General features: G+C 39.1%; 1 protein-coding gene across 1 annotated transcript in view; it reads left to right on the forward strand.

The window, feature by feature from the left end:
* LOC106594070 (protein kinase C alpha type) overlaps nucleotides 1-22,022 on the forward strand; it is a 283,350-nt gene that overhangs the window by 198,200 nt on the left and 63,128 nt on the right. The window lies entirely within an intron of this gene.

Below are 22,022 nucleotides of genomic sequence, written 5' to 3' on the forward strand. Positions count from 1 at the left end.
TGCTCTATATACAGTACAGACTGATGCTCAGTATACAGTACAGACTGATGCTCTATATACGGTACAGACTGATGCTCTATATACAGTACAGACTGATGCTCAGTATACAGTACAGACTGATGCTCAATATACAATACAGACTGATGCTCAATATACAGTACAGACTGATACAATACAGACTGATGCTCAATATACGGTACAGACTGATGCTCTATATACAGTATAGACTGATGCTCAATATACAATACAGACTGATGCTCTATATACAGTACAGACTGATGCTCAATATACAATACAGACTGATGCTCAATATACAGTACATAGTGATACAATACAAACTGATGCTCAATATACGGTACAGACTGATGCTCAATATACAATACAGACTGATGCTCTATATACAATACAGACAGATGGTCAATATATTGTACAGACTGATGCTCAATATACGGTACAGACTGATGCTCAATATACAGTACAGACTGATGCTCTATATACAGTACAGACTGATGCTCAATATATTGTACAGACTGATGCTCAATATACGGTACAGACTGATGCTCTATATACAGTACAGACTGATGCTCTATATACAATACAGACTGATGCTCAATATACGGTACAGACTGATGCTCAATATACAGTACAGACTGATGCTCAATATACAGTACAGACTGATGCTCTATATACAATACAGACTGATGCTCTATATACAAGACAGATTGATGCTCTATATACAGTACAGACTGATGCTCTATATACAATACAGACTGATGCTCTATATACAGTACAGACTGATGCTCTATATACAGTACAGACTGATGCTCAATATACAGTACAGACTGATGCTCTATATACAATACAGACTGATGCTCAATATACATTACAGACTGATGCTCAATAAACTGTACAGACTGACACAATACAGACTGATACTCTATATACAATACGGACTGATGCTCAATATACAATACAGACAGATGCTCAATATACAGTACAGACTGATGCTCTATATACAATACAGACTGATGCTCAATATACAATACAGACTGATGCTCAATATACAGTACAGACTGATACAATACAGACTGATGCTCTATATACAATACGGACTGATGCTCAATATACAATACAGACTGATGCTCAATATACAGTACAGACTGATGCTCTATATACAATACAGACTGATGCTCTATATACAATACAGACTGATGCTCAATATACAGTACAGACTGATACAATACAGACTGATGCTCAATATACTGTACAGACTGACGTTCTATATACAATACAGACTGATGCTCTATATACAGTACAGACTGATGCACAATATACTGTACAGACTGATGCTCTATATACAATACGGACTGATGCTCAATATACAATACAGACTGATGCTCAATATACAGTACAGACTGATGCTCTATATACAATACAGACTGATGCTCAATATACAATACAGACTGATGCTCTATATACAGTACAGACTGATGCTCAATATACTGTACAGACTGATGCTCTATATACAATACAGACTGATGCTCAATATACAATACAGACTGATGCTCTATATACAGTACAGACTGATGCTCAATATACTGTACAGACTGATGCTCAATATACAATACGGACTGATGCTCAATATACAGTACAGACTGATACAATACAGACTGATGCTCAATATACAGACTGATACTCTATATACAATACAGACTGGTGCTCTATATACAATACAGACTGATGCTCAATATACGGTACAGACTGATGCTCAATATACAATACAGACTGATGCTCAATATACAGTACAGACAGACGCTCAATATACAGTACAGACTGATGGTCAATATACAATACAGACTGATGCTCAATATACAGTACAGACTGACGCTCAATATACAGTACAGACTGATGCTCAATATACAGTACAGACTGATGCTCTATATACAATACAGACTGATGCTCAATATACAATACAGACTGATGCTCAATATACAGTACAGACTGATACAATACAGACTGATGCTCAATATACGGTACAGACTGATGCTCAATATACAATACAGACTGATGCTCAATATACAGTACAGACTGATGCTCTATATACAATACAGACTGATGCTCAATATACAATACAGACTGATGCTCAATATACAGTACAGACTGATACAATACAGACTGATGCTCTATATACAATACGGACTAATGCTCAATATACAATACAGACTGATGCTCAATATACAATACAGACTGATGCTCAATATACAATACAGACTGATGCTCAATATACAATACAGACTGATGCTCAATATACAGTACAGACTGATACAATACAGACTGATGCTCTATATACAATACGGACTGATGCTCAATATACAATACAGACTGATGCTCAATATACAGTACAGACTGATGATCTATATACAATACAGACTGATGCTCTATATACAATACAGACTGTTGCTCAATATACAGTACAGACTGATACAATACAGACTGATGCTCAATATACTGTACAGACTGACGCTCTATATACAATACAGACTGATGCTCTATATACAGTACAGACTGATGCACAATATACTGTACAGACTGATGCTCTATATATACGGACTGATGCTCAATATACAATACAGACTGATGCTCAATATACAGTACAGACTGATGCTCTATATACAATACAGACTGATGCTCAATATACAATACAGACTGATGCTCTATATACAGTACAGACTGATGCTCAATATACTGTACAGACTGATGCTCAATATACAATACGGACTGATGCTCAATATACAGTACAGACTGATACAATACAGACTGATGCTCAATATACTGTACAGACTGATACTCTATATACAATACAGACTGATGCTCTATATACAATACAGACTGATGCTCAATATACAGTACAGACTGATGCTCAATATACTGTACAGACTGATGCTCTATATACAATACGGACTGATGCTCTATATACAATACAGACTGATACTCAATATACAGTACAGACTGATGCTCAATATACTGTACAGACTGATGCTCTATATACAATACGGACTGATGCTCTATATACAATACAGACTGATGCTCAATATACTGTACAGACTGATGCTCTATATACAATACGGATTGATGCTCTATATACAATACAGACTGATGCTCTATGTACAGTACAGACTGATGCTCAATATATAGTACAGACTGATGCTCTATATACAATACAGACTGATGCTCTATGTACAGTACAGACTGATGCTCAATATACGGTACAGACTGATGCTCTATATACAGTACAGACTGACGCTCTATATACAGTACAGACTGATGCTCAATATACTGTACAGACTGATGCTCTATATACAGTACAGACTGATGCTCAATATACTGTACAGACTGATGCTCAATATACAATACAGACTGATACAATACAGACTGATACTCAATATACAGTACAGACTGATGCTCTATATACAGTACAGACTGATGCTCAATATACAGTACAGACTGATGCTCTATATACAATACAGACTGATACAATACAGACTGATGCTCTATATACAGTACAGACTGATGCTCTATATACAGTACAGACTGATGCTCTATATACTGTACAGACTGATGCTCAGTATACAGTACAGACTGATGCTCTATATACAGTACAGACTGATGCTCAGTATACAGTACAGACTGATGCTCTATATACAGTACAGACTGATGCTCAGTATACAGTACAGACTGATGCTCTATATACGGTACAGACTGATGCTCTATATAAAGTACAGACGGATGCTCTATATACAGTACAGACTGATGCTCAATATACAATACAGACTGGTACAATACAGACTGATGCTCAATATACAGTACAGACTGATGCTTTATATACAGTACAGACTGATGCTCTATATACAGTACAGACTGATGCTCAATATACAGTACAGACTGATGCTCAATATACAGTACAGACTGATGCTCTATATACAATACAGACTGATGCTCTATATACAGTACAGACTGATGCTCTATGTACAGTACAGACTGGTGCTCTATATACAGTACAGCCTGATGCTCAGTATACAGTACAGACTGATGCTCTATATACAGTACAGACTGATGCTCAGTATACAGTACAGACTGATGCTCTATATACGGTACAGACTGATGCTCTATATACAGTACAGACTGATGCTCAGTATACAGTACAGACTGATGCTCAATATACAATACAGACTGATGCTCAATATACAGTACAGACTGATACAATACAGACTGATGCTCAATATACGGTACAGACTGATGCTCTATATACAGTATAGACTGATGCTCAATATACAATACAGACTGATGCTCTATATACAGTACAGACTGATGCTCAATATACAATACAGACTGATGCTCAATATACAGTACATAGTGATACAATACAAACTGATGCTCAATATACGGTACAGACTGATGCTCAATATACAATACAGACTGATGCTCTATATACAATACAGACAGATGGTCAATATATTGTACAGACTGATGCTCAATATACGGTACAGACTGATGCTCAATATACAGTACAGACTGATGCTCTATATACAGTACAGACTGATGCTCAATATATTGTACAGACTGATGCTCAATATACGGTACAGACTGATGCTCTATATACAGTACAGACTGATGCTCTATATACAATACAGACTGATGCTCAATATACGGTACAGACTGATGCTCAATATACAGTACAGACTGATGCTCAATATACAGTACAGACTGATGCTCTATATACAATACAGACTGATGCTCTATATACAAGACAGATTGATGCTCTATATACAGTACAGACTGATGCTCTATATACAATACAGACTGATGCTCTATATACAGTACAGACTGATGCTCTATATACAGTACAGACTGATGCTCAATATACAGTACAGACTGATGCTCTATATACAATACAGACTGATGCTCAATATACATTACAGACTGATGCTCAATAAACTGTACAGACTGACACAATACAGACTGATACTCTATATACAATACGGACTGATGCTCAATATACAATACAGACAGATGCTCAATATACAGTACAGACTGATGCTCTATATACAATACAGACTGATGCTCAATATACAATACAGACTGATGCTCAATATACAGTACAGACTGATACAATACAGACTGATGCTCTATATACAATACGGACTGATGCTCAATATACAATACAGACTGATGCTCAATATACAGTACAGACTGATGCTCTATATACAATACAGACTGATGCTCTATATACAATACAGACTGATGCTCAATATACAGTACAGACTGATACAATACAGACTGATGCTCAATATACTGTACAGACTGACGTTCTATATACAATACAGACTGATGCTCTATATACAGTACAGACTGATGCACAATATACTGTACAGACTGATGCTCTATATACAATACGGACTGATGCTCAATATACAATACAGACTGATGCTCAATATACAGTACAGACTGATGCTCTATATACAATACAGACTGATGCTCAATATACAATACAGACTGATGCTCTATATACAGTACAGACTGATGCTCAATATACTGTACAGACTGATGCTCTATATACAATACAGACTGATGCTCAATATACAATACAGACTGATGCTCTATATACAGTACAGACTGATGCTCAATATACTGTACAGACTGATGCTCAATATACAATACGGACTGATGCTCAATATACAGTACAGACTGATACAATACAGACTGATGCTCAATATACTGTACAGACTGATGCTTTATATACAGTACAGACTGATGCTCTATATACAGTACAGACTGATGCTCAATATACAGTACAGACTGATGCTCAATATACAGTACAGACTGATGCTCTATATACAATACAGACTGATGCTCTATATACAGTACAGACTGATGCTCTATGTACAGTACAGACTGGTGCTCTATATACAGTACAGCCTGATGCTCAGTATACAGTACAGACTGATGCTCTATATACAGTACAGACTGATGCTCAGTATACAGTACAGACTGATGCTCTATATACGGTACAGACTGATGCTCTATATACAGTACAGACTGATGCTCAGTATACAGTACAGACTGATGCTCAATATACAATACAGACTGATGCTCAATATACAGTACAGACTGATACAATACAGACTGATGCTCAATATACGGTACAGACTGATGCTCTATATACAGTATAGACTGATGCTCAATATACAATACAGACTGATGCTCTATATACAGTACAGACTGATGCTCAATATACAATACAGACTGATGCTCAATATACAGTACATAGTGATACAATACAAACTGATGCTCAATATACGGTACAGACTGATGCTCAATATACAATACAGACTGATGCTCTATATACAATACAGACAGATGGTCAATATATTGTACAGACTGATGCTCAATATACGGTACAGACTGATGCTCAATATACAGTACAGACTGATGCTCTATATACAGTACAGACTGATGCTCAATATATTGTACAGACTGATGCTCAATATACGGTACAGACTGATGCTCTATATACAGTACAGACTGATGCTCTATATACAATACAGACTGATGCTCAATATACGGTACAGACTGATGCTCAATATACAGTACAGACTGATGCTCAATATACAGTACAGACTGATGCTCTATATACAATACAGACTGATGCTCTATATACAAGACAGATTGATGCTCTATATACAGTACAGACTGATGCTCTATATACAATACAGACTGATGCTCTATATACAGTACAGACTGATGCTCTATATACAGTACAGACTGATGCTCAATATACAGTACAGACTGATGCTCTATATACAATACAGACTGATGCTCAATATACATTACAGACTGATGCTCAATAAACTGTACAGACTGACACAATACAGACTGATACTCTATATACAATACGGACTGATGCTCAATATACAATACAGACAGATGCTCAATATACAGTACAGACTGATGCTCTATATACAATACAGACTGATGCTCAATATACAATACAGACTGATGCTCAATATACAGTACAGACTGATACAATACAGACTGATGCTCTATATACAATACGGACTGATGCTCAATATACAATACAGACTGATGCTCAATATACAGTACAGACTGATGCTCTATATACAATACAGACTGATGCTCTATATACAATACAGACTGATGCTCAATATACAGTACAGACTGATACAATACAGACTGATGCTCAATATACTGTACAGACTGACGTTCTATATACAATACAGACTGATGCTCTATATACAGTACAGACTGATGCACAATATACTGTACAGACTGATGCTCTATATACAATACGGACTGATGCTCAATATACAATACAGACTGATGCTCAATATACAGTACAGACTGATGCTCTATATACAATACAGACTGATGCTCAATATACAATACAGACTGATGCTCTATATACAGTACAGACTGATGCTCAATATACTGTACAGACTGATGCTCTATATACAATACAGACTGATGCTCAATATACAATACAGACTGATGCTCTATATACAGTACAGACTGATGCTCAATATACTGTACAGACTGATGCTCAATATACAATACGGACTGATGCTCAATATACAGTACAGACTGATACAATACAGACTGATGCTCAATATACTGTACAGACTGATACTCTATATACAATACAGACTGATGCTCTATATACAATACAGACTGATGCTCAATATACGGTACAGACTGATGCTCAATATACAATACAGACTGATGCTCAATATACAGTACAGACAGACGCTCAATATACAGTACAGACTGATGGTCAATATACAATACAGACTGATGCTCAATATACAGTACAGACTGACGCTCAATATACAGTACAGACTGATGCTCAATATACAGTACAGACTGATGCTCTATATACAATACAGACTGATGCTCAATATACAATACAGACTGATGCTCAATATACAGTACAGACTGATACAATACAGACTGATGCTCAATATACGGTACAGACTGATGCTCAATATACAATACAGACTGATGCTCAATATACAGTACAGACTGATGCTCTATATACAATACAGACTGATGCTCAATATACAATACAGACTGATGCTCAATATACAGTACAGACTGATACAATACAGACTGATGCTCTATATACAATACGGACTAATGCTCAATATACAATACAGACTGATGCTCAATATACAATACAGACTGATGCTCAATATACAATACAGACTGATGCTCAATATACAATACAGACTGATGCTCAATATACAGTACAGACTGATACAATACAGACTGATGCTCTATATACAATACGGACTGATGCTCAATATACAATACAGACTGATGCTCAATATACAGTACAGACTGATGATCTATATACAATACAGACTGATGCTCTATATACAATACAGACTGTTGCTCAATATACAGTACAGACTGATACAATACAGACTGATGCTCAATATACTGTACAGACTGACGCTCTATATACAATACAGACTGATGCTCTATATACAGTACAGACTGATGCACAATATACTGTACAGACTGATGCTCTATATATACGGACTGATGCTCAATATACAATACAGACTGATGCTCAATATACAGTACAGACTGATGCTCTATATACAATACAGACTGATGCTCAATATACAATACAGACTGATGCTCTATATACAGTACAGACTGATGCTCAATATACTGTACAGACTGATGCTCAATATACAATACGGACTGATGCTCAATATACAGTACAGACTGATACAATACAGACTGATGCTCAATATACTGTACAGACTGATACTCTATATACAATACAGACTGATGCTCTATATACAATACAGACTGATGCTCAATATACAGTACAGACTGATGCTCAATATACTGTACAGACTGATGCTCTATATACAATACGGACTGATGCTCTATATACAATACAGACTGATACTCAATATACAGTACAGACTGATGCTCAATATACTGTACAGACTGATGCTCTATATACAATACGGACTGATGCTCTATATACAATACAGACTGATGCTCAATATACTGTACAGACTGATGCTCTATATACAATACGGATTGATGCTCTATATACAATACAGACTGATGCTCTATGTACAGTACAGACTGATGCTCAATATATAGTACAGACTGATGCTCTATATACAATACAGACTGATGCTCTATGTACAGTACAGACTGATGCTCAATATACGGTACAGACTGATGCTCTATATACAGTACAGACTGACGCTCTATATACAGTACAGACTGATGCTCAATATACTGTACAGACTGATGCTCTATATACAGTACAGACTGATGCTCAATATACTGTACAGACTGATGCTCAATATACAATACAGACTGATACAATACAGACTGATACTCAATATACAGTACAGACTGATGCTCTATATACAGTACAGACTGATGCTCAATATACAGTACAGACTGATGCTCTATATACAATACAGACTGATACAATACAGACTGATGCTCTATATACAGTACAGACTGATGCTCTATATACAGTACAGACTGATGCTCTATATACTGTACAGACTGATGCTCAGTATACAGTACAGACTGATGCTCTATATACAGTACAGACTGATGCTCAGTATACAGTACAGACTGATGCTCTATATACGGTACAGACTGATGCTCTATATACAGTACAGACTGATGCTCAGTATACAGTACAGACTGATGCTCTATATACAGTACAGACTGATGCTCAGTATACAGTACAGACTGATGCTCTATATACGGTACAGACTGATGCTCTATATAAAGTACAGACGGATGCTCTATATACAGTACAGACTGATGCTCAATATACAATACAGACTGGTACAATACAGACTGATGCTCAATATACAGTACAGACTGATGCTTTATATACAGTACAGACTGATGCTCTATATACAGTACAGACTGATGCTCAATATACAGTACAGACTGATGCTCAATATACAGTACAGACTGATGCTCTATATACAATACAGACTGATGCTCTATATACAGTACAGACTGATGCTCTATGTACAGTACAGACTGGTGCTCTATATACAGTACAGCCTGATGCTCAGTATACAGTACAGACTGATGCTCTATATACAGTACAGACTGATGCTCAGTATACAGTACAGACTGATGCTCTATATACGGTACAGACTGATGCTCTATATACAGTACAGACTGATGCTCAGTATACAGTACAGACTGATGCTCTATATACAGTACAGACTGATGCTCAGTATACAGTACAGACTGATGCTCTATATACGGTACAGACTGATGCTCAGTATACAGTACAGACTGATGCTCTATATACAGTACAGACTGATGCTCAGTATACAGTACAGACTGATGCTCTATATACGGTACAGACTGATGCTCTATATACAGTACAGACTGATGCTCAGTATACAGTACAGACTGATGCTCTATATACAGTACAGACTGATGCTCAGTATACAGTACAGACTGATGCTCTATATACGGTACAGACTGATGCTCTATATACAGTACAGACTGATGCTCAGTATACAGTACAGACTGATGCTCTATATACAGTACAGACTGATGCTCAGTATACAGTACAGACTGATGCTCTATATAAAGTACAGACGGATGCTCTGTATACAGTACAGACTGATGCTCAATATACAATACAGACTGGTACAATACAGACTGATGCTCAATATACAGTACAGACTGATGCTTTATATACAGTACAGACTGATGCTCTATATACAGTACAGATTGATGCTCAATATACAGTACAGACCGATGCTCAATATACAGTACAGACTGATGCTCTATATACAATACAGACTGATGCTCTATATACAGTACAGACTGATGCTCTATGTACAGTACAGACTGATGCTCTATATACAGTACAGACTGATGCTCTATATACAATACAGACTGATGCTCTATATACAGTACAGACTGATGCTCTATGTACAGTACAGACTGGTGCTCTATATACAGTACAGACTGATGCTCAGTATACAGTACAGACTGATGCTCTATATACAGTACAGACTGATGCTCAGTATACAGTACAGACTGATGCTCTATATACGGTACAGACTGATGCTCAGTATACAGTACAGACTGATGCTCAGTATACAGTACAGACTGATGCTCTATATACAGTACAGACTGATGCTCAGTATACAGTACAGACTGATGCTCTATATATGGTACAGACTGATGCTCTATGTACAGTACAGACTGATGCTCTATATACAGTAAAGACTGATGCTCAGTATACAGTACAGACTGATGCTCTATATACAGTACAGACTGATGCTCAGTATACAGTACAGACTGATGCTCTATATACGGTACAGACTGATGCTCTATATACAGTACAGACTGATGCTCAGTATACAGTACAGACTGATGCTCTATATACAGTACAGACTGATGCTCAGTATACAGTACAGACTGATGCTCTATATACGGTACAGACTGATAATCTATATAAAGTACAGACGGATGCTCTATATACAGTACAGACTGATGCTCAAAATGCAATACAGACTGGTACAATACAGACTGATGCTCAGTATACAGTACAGACTGATGCTCTATATACGGTACAGACTGATGCTCTATATACAGTACAGACTGATGCTCAGTATACAGTACAGACTGATGCTCTATATACAGTACAGACTGATGCTCAGTATACAGTACAGACTGATGCTCTATATACGGTACAGACTGATGCTCTATGTAAAGTACAGACGGATGCTCTGTATACAGTACAGACTGATGCTCAATATACAATACAGACTGGTACAATACAGACTGATGCTCAATATACAGTACAGACTGATGCTTTATATACAGTACAGACTGATGCTCTATATACAGTACAGACTGATGCTCAATATACAGTACAGACTGATGCTCAATATACAGTACAGACTGATGCTCTATATACAATACAGACTGATGCTCTATATACAGTACAGACTGATGCTCTATGTACAGTACAGACTGATGCTCTATATACAGTACAGACTGATGCTATATATACAATACAGACTGATGCTCTATATACAGTACAGACTGATGCTCAAAGACTGGGAGAAGGGGAGGGAGGAAGAGAGGGGCGATGCAGACAGAGTGAGATAAATAGTTAAATGGATAGATGTAGGCTTCTGTTAGCTCTCTTGTCCCTAGTTTGTTTTTATTGCTCCAGTCAGTGGCCGTGTTCTCCTGCTCAGACGTTGTGTAACCGGTGTTAAATGGCTAGCAAGTTAGCAGTGCACGCTAGTAGCGTTTACATCGGTGATGTCACGCGCTCTGAAGCAGTTGTTTCCTTTTCTCTGCAAGGTCTGCAGCTTTTGTGGAGCAATAGGTAACGATGCTTTGAGGGTGACCGTTGTCAATGTGTTCAGAGGGTCCCTGGTTCGAGCCCAGGTTGGGGTGAGGAGAGGGACGGAAGTAACCCATGGTTGCGTGCCAGGTCATTGACTGGGCTGCCGGGCACCAGATTGCTATAACATATGATGTGGTTTACTGATATGTTAAATACCTATCCAGGCGTTGTAAGATCTGGCATGCGCCAGCAACGCCTACGCAGAGGAACGCGCCTAGTGTCTGTTGATCCACCAGACCAGGTCAGTAGAGTGTAGAGACAGGATCCACCAGATTAGATCAGTAGAGTGTAGAGACAGGATCCACCAGATTAGATCAGTGGAGTGTAGAGACAGGATCCACCAGATTAGATCAGTAGAGTGTAGAGACAGGATCCACCAGATTAGATCAGTAGAGTGTAGAGACAGGATCCACCAGATTAGATCAGTAGAGTGTAGAGACAGGATCCACCAGATTAGATCAGTAGAGTGTAGAGACAGGATCCACCAGACCAGTAGAGTGTAGAGACAGGATCCACCAGACCAGTAGAGTGTAGAGACAGGATCCACCAGATCAGTAGAGTGTAGAGACAGGATCCACCAGACCAATAGGGAGTAGAGACAGGATCCACCAGATTAGATCAGTAGAGTGTAGAGACAGGATCCACCAGACCAGTAGAGTGTAGAGACAGGATCCACCAGATTAGATCAGCAGAGTGTAGAGACAGGATCCACCAGATCAGCAGAGTGTAGAGACAGGATCCACCAGACCAGTAGAGTGTAGAGACAGGATCCACCAGATCAGTAGAGTGTAGAGACAGGATCTACCAGACCAATAGAGAGTAGAGACAGGATCCACCAGATTAGATCAGCAGAGTGTAGAGACAGGATCCACCAGATCAGCAGAGTGTAGAGACAGGATCCACCAGGCCAGTAGAGTGTATAGACAGGATCCACCAGACCAGCAGAGTGTAGAGACAGGATCCACCAGACCAGTAGAGTGTAGAGACAGGATCCACCAGATTAGATCAGCAGAGTGTAGAGACCGGATCCACCAGATTAGATCAGCAGAGTGTAGAGACAGGATCCACCAGACCAGCAGAGTGTAGAGACAGGATCCACCAGATTAGATCAGCAGAGTGTAGAGACAGGATCCACCGAATTAGATCAGTAGAGTGTAGAGACAGGATCCACCAGAGTAGATCAGTAGAGTGTAGAGACAGGATCCACCAGATTAGATCAGTATAGTGTAGAGACAGGATCCACCAGATTAGATCAGTAGAGTGTAGAGACAAGATCCACCAGATTAGATCAGTACAGTGTAGAGACAGGATCCACCAGATTAGATCAGTAGAGTGTAGAGACAGGATCCACCAGATTAGATCAGTAGAGTGTAGAGACAGGATCCACCAGATTAGATCAGTAGAGTGTAGAGACAAAATCCACCAGATTAGATCAGTACAGTGTAGAGACAGGATCCACCAGATTAGATCAGTAGAGTGTAGAGACAGGATCCACCAGATTAGATCAGTAGAGTGTAGAGACAGGATCCACCAGACCAGTAGAGTGTAGAGACAGGATCCACCAGATCAGCAGAGTGTAGAGACAGGATCCACCACACCAGTAGAGTGTAGAGACAGGATCCACCAGATCAGTAGAGTGTAGAGACAGGATCCACCAGACCAGTAGAGTGTAGAGACAGGATCTACCAGACCAATAGAGAGTAGAGACAGGATCCACCAGATTAGATCAGCAGAGTGTAGAGACAGGATCCACCAGATCAGCAGAGTGTAGAGACAGGATCCACCAGGCCAGTAGAGTGTATAGACAGGATCCACCAGGCCAGTAGAGTGTAGAGACAGGATCCACCAGATTAGATCAGTAGAGTGTAGAAACAGGATCCACCAGATTAGATCAGCAGAGTGTAGAAACAGGATCCACCAGATTAGATCAGCAGAGTGTAGAGACAGGATCCACCAGATTAGATCAGCAGAGTGTAGAGACAGGATCCACCAGACCAGCAGAGTGTAGAGACAGGATCCACCAGGCCAGTAGAGTGTAGAGACAGGATCCACCAGATTAGATCAGTAGAGTGTAGAAACAGGATCCACCAGATTAGATCAGCAGAGTGTGGAAACAGGATCCACCAGATTAGATCAGCAGAGTGTAGAGACAGGATCCACCAGACCAGCAGAGTGTAGAGACAGGATCCACCAGACCAGTAGAGTGTAGAGACAGGATCCACCAGACCAGTAGAGTGTAGAGACAGGATCCATCAGATTAGATCAGCAAAGTGTAGAGACAGGATCCACCAGACCAGTAGAGTGTAGAGACAGGATCCATCAGATTAGATCAGCAAAGTGTAGAGACAGGATCCACCAGACCAATAGGGAGTAGAGACAGGATCCACCAGATTAGATCAGCAGAGTGTAGAGACAGGATACACCAGACCAGTAGAGTGTAGAGACAGGAACCACCAGATTAGATCAGCAGAGTGTAGAGACAGGATCCACCAGACCAGTAGAGTGTAGAGACAGGATCCACCAGACCAGTAGAGTGTAGAGACAGGATCCATCAGATTAGATCAGCAAAGTGTAGAGACAGGATCCACCAGATTAGATCAGCAGAGTGTAGAGACAGGATCCACCAGATTAGATCAGCAGAGTGTAGAGACAGGATCCACCAGACCAGCAGAGTGTAGAGACAGGATCCACCAGATTAGATCAGCAGAGTGTAGAGACAGGATCCACCAGATTAGATCAGCAGAGTGTAGAGACAGGATCCACCAGATTAGATCAGCAGAGTGTAGAGACAGGATCCACCAGACCAGCAGAGTGTAGAGACAGGATCCACCAGATTAGATCAACAGAGTGTAGAGAAAGAATCCACCAGATTAGATCAGCAGAGTGTAGAGACAGGAACCACCAGACCAGCAGTGTAGAGACATGATCTACCAGACCAGTAGAGTGTAGAGACAGGCTCCACCAGACCATACCAGTAGTGTAGAGACAATATCTACCAAACTAGATCAGTAGTGTAGAGACAGGATCTCTGAAGGAAGGCCTGGACAGATACAGATCCCAGTCCCACGATAGCACATCCCCACAGTGGCCCAAAAGAAGGAGAGTGATCTGTCCATTATCTTGTTATGTTATTCTGAGGCAGCCAAGGCCTGTTGGTGGGCCAGAGAGGAAGAGGTGCTTAAATTATACATGCTTAAATGACAACATTGTAATTACGACATTCCGGAATCCTCCCGATGACTCACTCCCTGCCAATCACAGTCTATATTGCTGGCTGTGTTCGTGTCAAGGACAGTTTCTCTGAGGATGATGACGAAACCTGGTTTACTCTCTTTCATATGTGAAAGAGATTATAGATACAGGAGTTATGACACATTTGGTTCGTTTAAGGCGTCAGGTTGACCCAATCGACTTCACAGGTTTTTATTATGTTTGCTTTTTGATAATTCTAGCACTTACAGTAGCTGTACTCATTATAGCAGGGTTAACACTTTACTTAACAGTAACTATACTCAGTATAGCAGGGTTAACACTTTACTTAACAGTAGCTATACTCATTATAGCAGGGTTAACACTTTACTTAACAGTAGCTATATTCATTATAGCAGGGTTAACACTTTACTTAACAGTAGCTATACTCATTATAGCAAGGTTAACACTTTACTTAACAGTATCTATACTCATTATAGCAGGGTTAACACTTTACTTAACAGTATCTATACTCATTATAGCAGGGTTAACACTTTACTTAACAGTATCTATACTCATTATAGCAGGGTTAACACTTTACTTAACAGTAGCTATTGTCACAAGAGTCGAAAGGATTAGACCAAGGCGCAGCGTGTTGAGTGCCAATTCTTTACTTTTAATGAGTAACACTTCACAAGAAAAAACAAACGACAGCCAACAGTTCCGTAAGGTACATAGACTATACGGAAAACAACCACCCACAAAACCCAAAGGAAAACAGGCTGCCTAAGTATGGCTTCCAATCAGAGACAACAAAAGACACCTGCCTCTGATTGGAAACCATACTCGGCCAGACCTGGAAAACAAAACATAGAAAATGAAAACTAGAACACATTCCCCTAGAAACAAAAAACTCAAAAACACACAAAACAACCCCCCTGCCATGCCCTGACCATTCTACTATGGCAAATTACCCCTTTCACTGGTCAGGACGTGACAGCTATATTCATTATAGCAGGGTTACTTTACTTAATCTGTCTGGGATAGGGGGCAGTATTTTCACGGCCGGATAAAAAACATACCCTATTTAAACTGGTTACTACTCTTGCCCAGAAACGAGAATATGCATATTATTAGTAGATTTGGATAGAAAACACTCTAAAGTTTCTAAAACTGTTTCAATGGTGTCTGTGCGTACAACAGAACTCATATGGCAGGCAAAAACCTGAGAAAATTACAAGCAGGAAGTGGCCTGTCTGACAATTTGTAGTCCTTCTGTTGCATCTCTATCGAAATTACAGTATCTGTGCTGTTACGTGACACTTTCTAAGGCTTCCATTGGCTCTCTAAAGCCTTCAGAAAGCGGAATGAAGCGTCTCCTGTCTCTGGGCAGATAACAGCAGCAGAGTTTGTCAGTGGACTGCCTGGTGACAGAGAGACTGGAGATGCGCGTTCACGAGACCTCGCCATTTTTTTCTTTCACTCTTTGAATGAATACAACATTGTCCGGTTGGAATATTATGGCTATTTTACGAGAAAATAGCATAAATATTGATTTTAAACAGTGGTTGACATGCTTCTAAGTACGGTAAAGGAACATTTTGAAATTTTTTGTCACGAAATGCGCTCGCGCGTTACCCTTTGGATAGTGACCTGAACGCACGAACAAAACGGAGGTATTTGGATATAACTATGGATTATTTGGAACCAAAACAACATTTGTTGTTGAAGTAGAAGTCCTGGGAGTGCATTCTGATGAAGAACAGCAAAGGTAATCCAATTTTTCTAATAGTAATTCTGAGTTTACGTTGCCCCAAACTTGGCGGGTGTCAAATTAGCTAGCCGTGTTGGCTGAGCTATGTACTCAGAATATTGCAAAATGTGCTTTCGCCGAAAAGCTATTTTCAAATCTGACATAGCGAATGCATAAAGGAGTTCTGTATCTATAATTCTTAAAATAATTGTTATGTATTTTGTCAACGTTTATCGTGAGTAATTTAGTAAATTCACCGGAAGTTTTCGGTGGGTATGCTAGTTCTGAACATCACATGCTAATGTAAAATGATGTTTTTTGATATAAATATGAACTGCATTTAGCTGTGGTTTTGGTTTTTGTGACATATATGCTTGCTTTGAAAATGGCTGTGTGATTATTTTTGGCTGGGTACTCTCCTGACATAATCTAATGTTTTGCTTTCGCTGTAAAGCCTTTTTGAAATCGGACAATGTGTTTGGATTAACGAGAGTCTTATCTTTCAAATGGTGTAAAATAGTCATATGTTTCAGAAATTGAAATTATAGCATTTATGAGGTATTTGTATTTCGCGCCACACGATTCCACTGGCTGTTGAATAGAGTGGGACGCTAACGTCCCACCTAGCCCAGAGAGGTTTTAACAGTAGCTATACTCATTATAGCAGGGTTAACACTTTACTTAACAGTAGCTATACTCAGTATAGCAGGGTTAAAGCTTTACTTAACCTGTTAGGGCTAGGGGGCAGCATTGACACGGCTGGATAAAAAACATACCCGATTTAATCTGGTTACCACTCCTACTCAGTAACTAGAATATGCATATACTTATTACATATGGATAGAAAACACCCTAAATTTTCTAAAACTGTTTGAATGGTGTCTGTGAGTATAACAGAACTCAAATGGCAGGTCAAAACCTGAGAGATTCCTTTACAGGAAGTGGCCTGTCTGACCATTTCTGGAACTTCTTTGCCATCTCTATCATTTACTAAGGATCTCTGCTCTAACGTGACACTTCCCACGTCGTCCATAGGCTCTCATAGCCCGGGAAAAAACAGAATGTCGTCATTCCAGCCCCAGGCTGAAACACATTATCGCCTTTCTCAAGTGGCCCATCAAGAGACACTAGCTTATGCGCGTGACCCCGACCGCCCCCGCCTTTGGGATTTTTTCCTCTGTTTGCCGAAAAGGAGATTCCCTGTCGGAATTTTACCGCTTTTCTACGAGAAAAATGACGTAAAAATTGATTTTAAACAGCGGTTGACATGCTTCCACGTACGGCAATGGAATACTTTGAATTTTATTGTCAGGAATTGCGCCAAGCGCGCGACACTTCTTTACTATTTCGGATAGTGTCTGGAACGCACGAACAAAACGCCGCTATTCGGATATAACGATGGATTATTTTGGACCAAACCAACATTTGTTATTGAAGTAGACGTCCTGGGTGTGCATTCTGACGAAGACAACAAAAGGTAATGACATTTTTATAATAGTAAATATGATTATGGTGAGTGCTAAACTTGCCGGGTGTCTAAATAGCGAGCCCGTGATGCCTGGGCTATCTACTGAGAATATTGCAAAATGTGCTTTCACCAAAAAGCTATTTTAAAATCGGACATATCGAGTGCATAGAGGAGGTCTGTATCTATAATTCTTAAAATAATTGTTATGCTTTTTGTGAACGTTTATCGTGAGTAATTTAGTAAAATGTTAGCGAATTCCCCGTAAGTTTGCGGGGGGTATGCTAGTTCTGAACGTCACATGCTAATGTAAAAAGCTGGTTTTTGATATAAATATGAACTTGATTGAACAAAACATGCATGTATTGTATAACATAATGTCCTAGGGTTGTCATCTGATGAAGATCATCAAAGGTGAGTGCTGCATTTAGCTGTCTTCTGGGTTTTGGTGACATTATATGCTGGCTTGAAAAATGGGTGTCTGATTATTTCTGGCTTGGTACTCTGCTGACATAATCTAATGTTTTGCTTTCGTTGTAAAGCCTTTTTGAAATCGGACAGTGTGGTTAGATTAACGAGAGTCTTATCTTTAAATGGCTGTAAAATAGTCATATGTTTGAGAAATTGAAGTAATATGATTTTGAAGATTTTGAAAATCGCGCCACAGGATGGCAGTGGCTGTTACGTAGGTGGGACGAATTCGTCCCGCCGGTCCCATAGAGGTTAACAGTAGCTATATTCATTATAGCAGGGTTAACACTTTACTTAACAGTAGCTATACTCATTATAGCAGGGTTAAAGCTTTACTTAACAGTAGCTATACTCATTATAGCAGGGTTAACAGTTTACTTAACAGTAGCTATACACATTATAGCAGGGTAAACACTTTACTTAACAGTAGATATACTTATTATAGCAAGGTTAACACTGTCATGATGTTGCCTTCTTTGGGTACAGCGAGCACCATCCCCCTCTCTCTGCACCATCCCCCTCTCTCTCTCTCCCCTACACCCAGGTTGCTGTTAGGTAGGTCATACATTCCTGGAGGAGATTCTTCCTCATGGCCAGACAGTATAGAGAGAGAGTGAGATTTCATAGAGAGAACAAAGGAACTTCTTCCACCTCACAGAACTTGAGAACTGAACAATATTCATGTTCTGGAGAATGTATAAACGGTCAGTGAAGTAGCCAGCTACGAACTGGTCCCTTTGGTACAATTTTGTGAAACTCATGAGAGACAATACAGCCACATTGCCATAACCCTGTTTATACAAGAGTCTCAGTTGTGAGGCTTTCATCTAATTGTTGTATAAAATTAATGAGTAAAGATGAAACTATTTGTGAAATGATGTAATGTGATTTTAAACTGTTTAATGAAGGAAACTCCAAATCCCTTTGGAGTTTAACTAAATCATAGGTCCACCCCATGAGCACAGACATTGATCTGGCGTCATGGGACAGCCCCTTTCTGCTCTTCCGAATATAACCCCCACCTTGGGAATTTATCTTCAGACCATGCTTCTCTCAATTACGAGAGGGCTAAGGTTTGAGTGGAGACCAAGCTTACCTCAATTACGAGAGGGCAAAGGTTTGAGCCCAGACCAGCTTTCCCTCGATAACCACGAGAGGGCTAAGGTTTCAGACGATTGCTGAATTCTCAACCATACCAGGTGGTTAAACTCTGAGACTATCAAACCGACAGAATAAGAACAAATCTTTGATACTAATTACTAGTCTGCAGCTATGAATTTGGTATCATTGAACACGAAGACCGACAACCGCCGAAACATCTATTCTATAACAAAATTGCTGAATGTTACTCTGAACTATTCATTCTAACCACGGCAGAGAGAGAGAGAGGGCGGACAAACTCTCCAACAGAAACAAACTTTCCAACAGAGATCACGACGACACGCTGAGCGTAAATATATATATTGATTGCAATTATTCCCGAATGAGTGAGCGTTCATGTGCAAAGGGTTAGCATTTCAATTGTTATAATTATCAACTTTGTAGTGTCTTTTATCTCAGTCGACCCCCACTTCCCTTTTGTCCACCAAGCCGCGATGCCGGTTTAGCCCACTATGGCACATCCGCTATCATTTCCTTGTAACTATATCTACTATTTGTTTGTGCATTTCTGTGATTATTTAGTTAGTAAATAAATGATTTAAGACAATTGATGTATGGATGACTCATAGTGAAGACTGGGTTCTTGCAGATAACCAACAATTTACGACGTTTGGAATGAGACTAACGTGAGGTAAAGAATAATTCATTAATTAGAAGACTAATTGATCAGATATTAAAATATCTGAAAGTTATATTAGGAATATTATAACTTTGTAATCTGAATATTTTCCTTGGTGCCCCGACTTCCTAGTTAATTACATCTACCTGATTAGTTAATCACGTAATAATAATTACAGAGAATTGATTTGATAAACTAAATAAGTCTTCAGTTTAATGATGCCAAAGACACAACAACACTTTACTTAACAGTAGCTATACTCATTATAGCAGGGTGAAAGCTTTACTTAACAGTAACTATACTCATTATAGCAGGGTTAACACTTTACTTAACAGTAGATATACTCATTATAGCTGAGTTAAAGCTTTACTTAACAGTAGATATACTCATCATAGCAGGGTTAAAGCTTTACTTAACAGAAGATATACTAATTTTAACATTCCACATTCCAAATTCAGCCTACACAATGGATGACATCGTATCAATCCAACATTAGTTTGTTGTGTTTTCTCTTCCAACCCCCACTCTAAATCAATCTCACCCTTCAGCTAGTAGTTTTCCTTTGTATGTTAGCTATCAAACATTGATGGAAAGTTGGCTCATTAGCTCAGCCTAACCCAGTGATGCTGCCAGATGTTTTGTCCAAGATAAACAGCTGGTGTATTAGAAAGTGATTCCTCTCAGTATAGAGTGAGACACCATGGGGTCACAAGTCAAGAAGCTATAGCTTCTTACATACTCACACTCAGGATATAATGTAGTGTAAATCAAGATTAACCTAATTTTGATTGTGTGATACAGTTTTCATTCAATGTGTGATTTTTCAAGTGAAAAGAAAAACTGAATGTAATGCAAATTTGAAGCGGATTCATCAGAATAACAGACAGGACAGATA

Source organism: Salmo salar, chromosome 06, assembly GCF_965601325.2.
Source record: "Salmo salar chromosome 06, fSalSal1, whole genome shotgun sequence".
Lineage (NCBI taxonomy): Eukaryota > Metazoa > Chordata > Actinopteri > Salmoniformes > Salmonidae > Salmo > Salmo salar.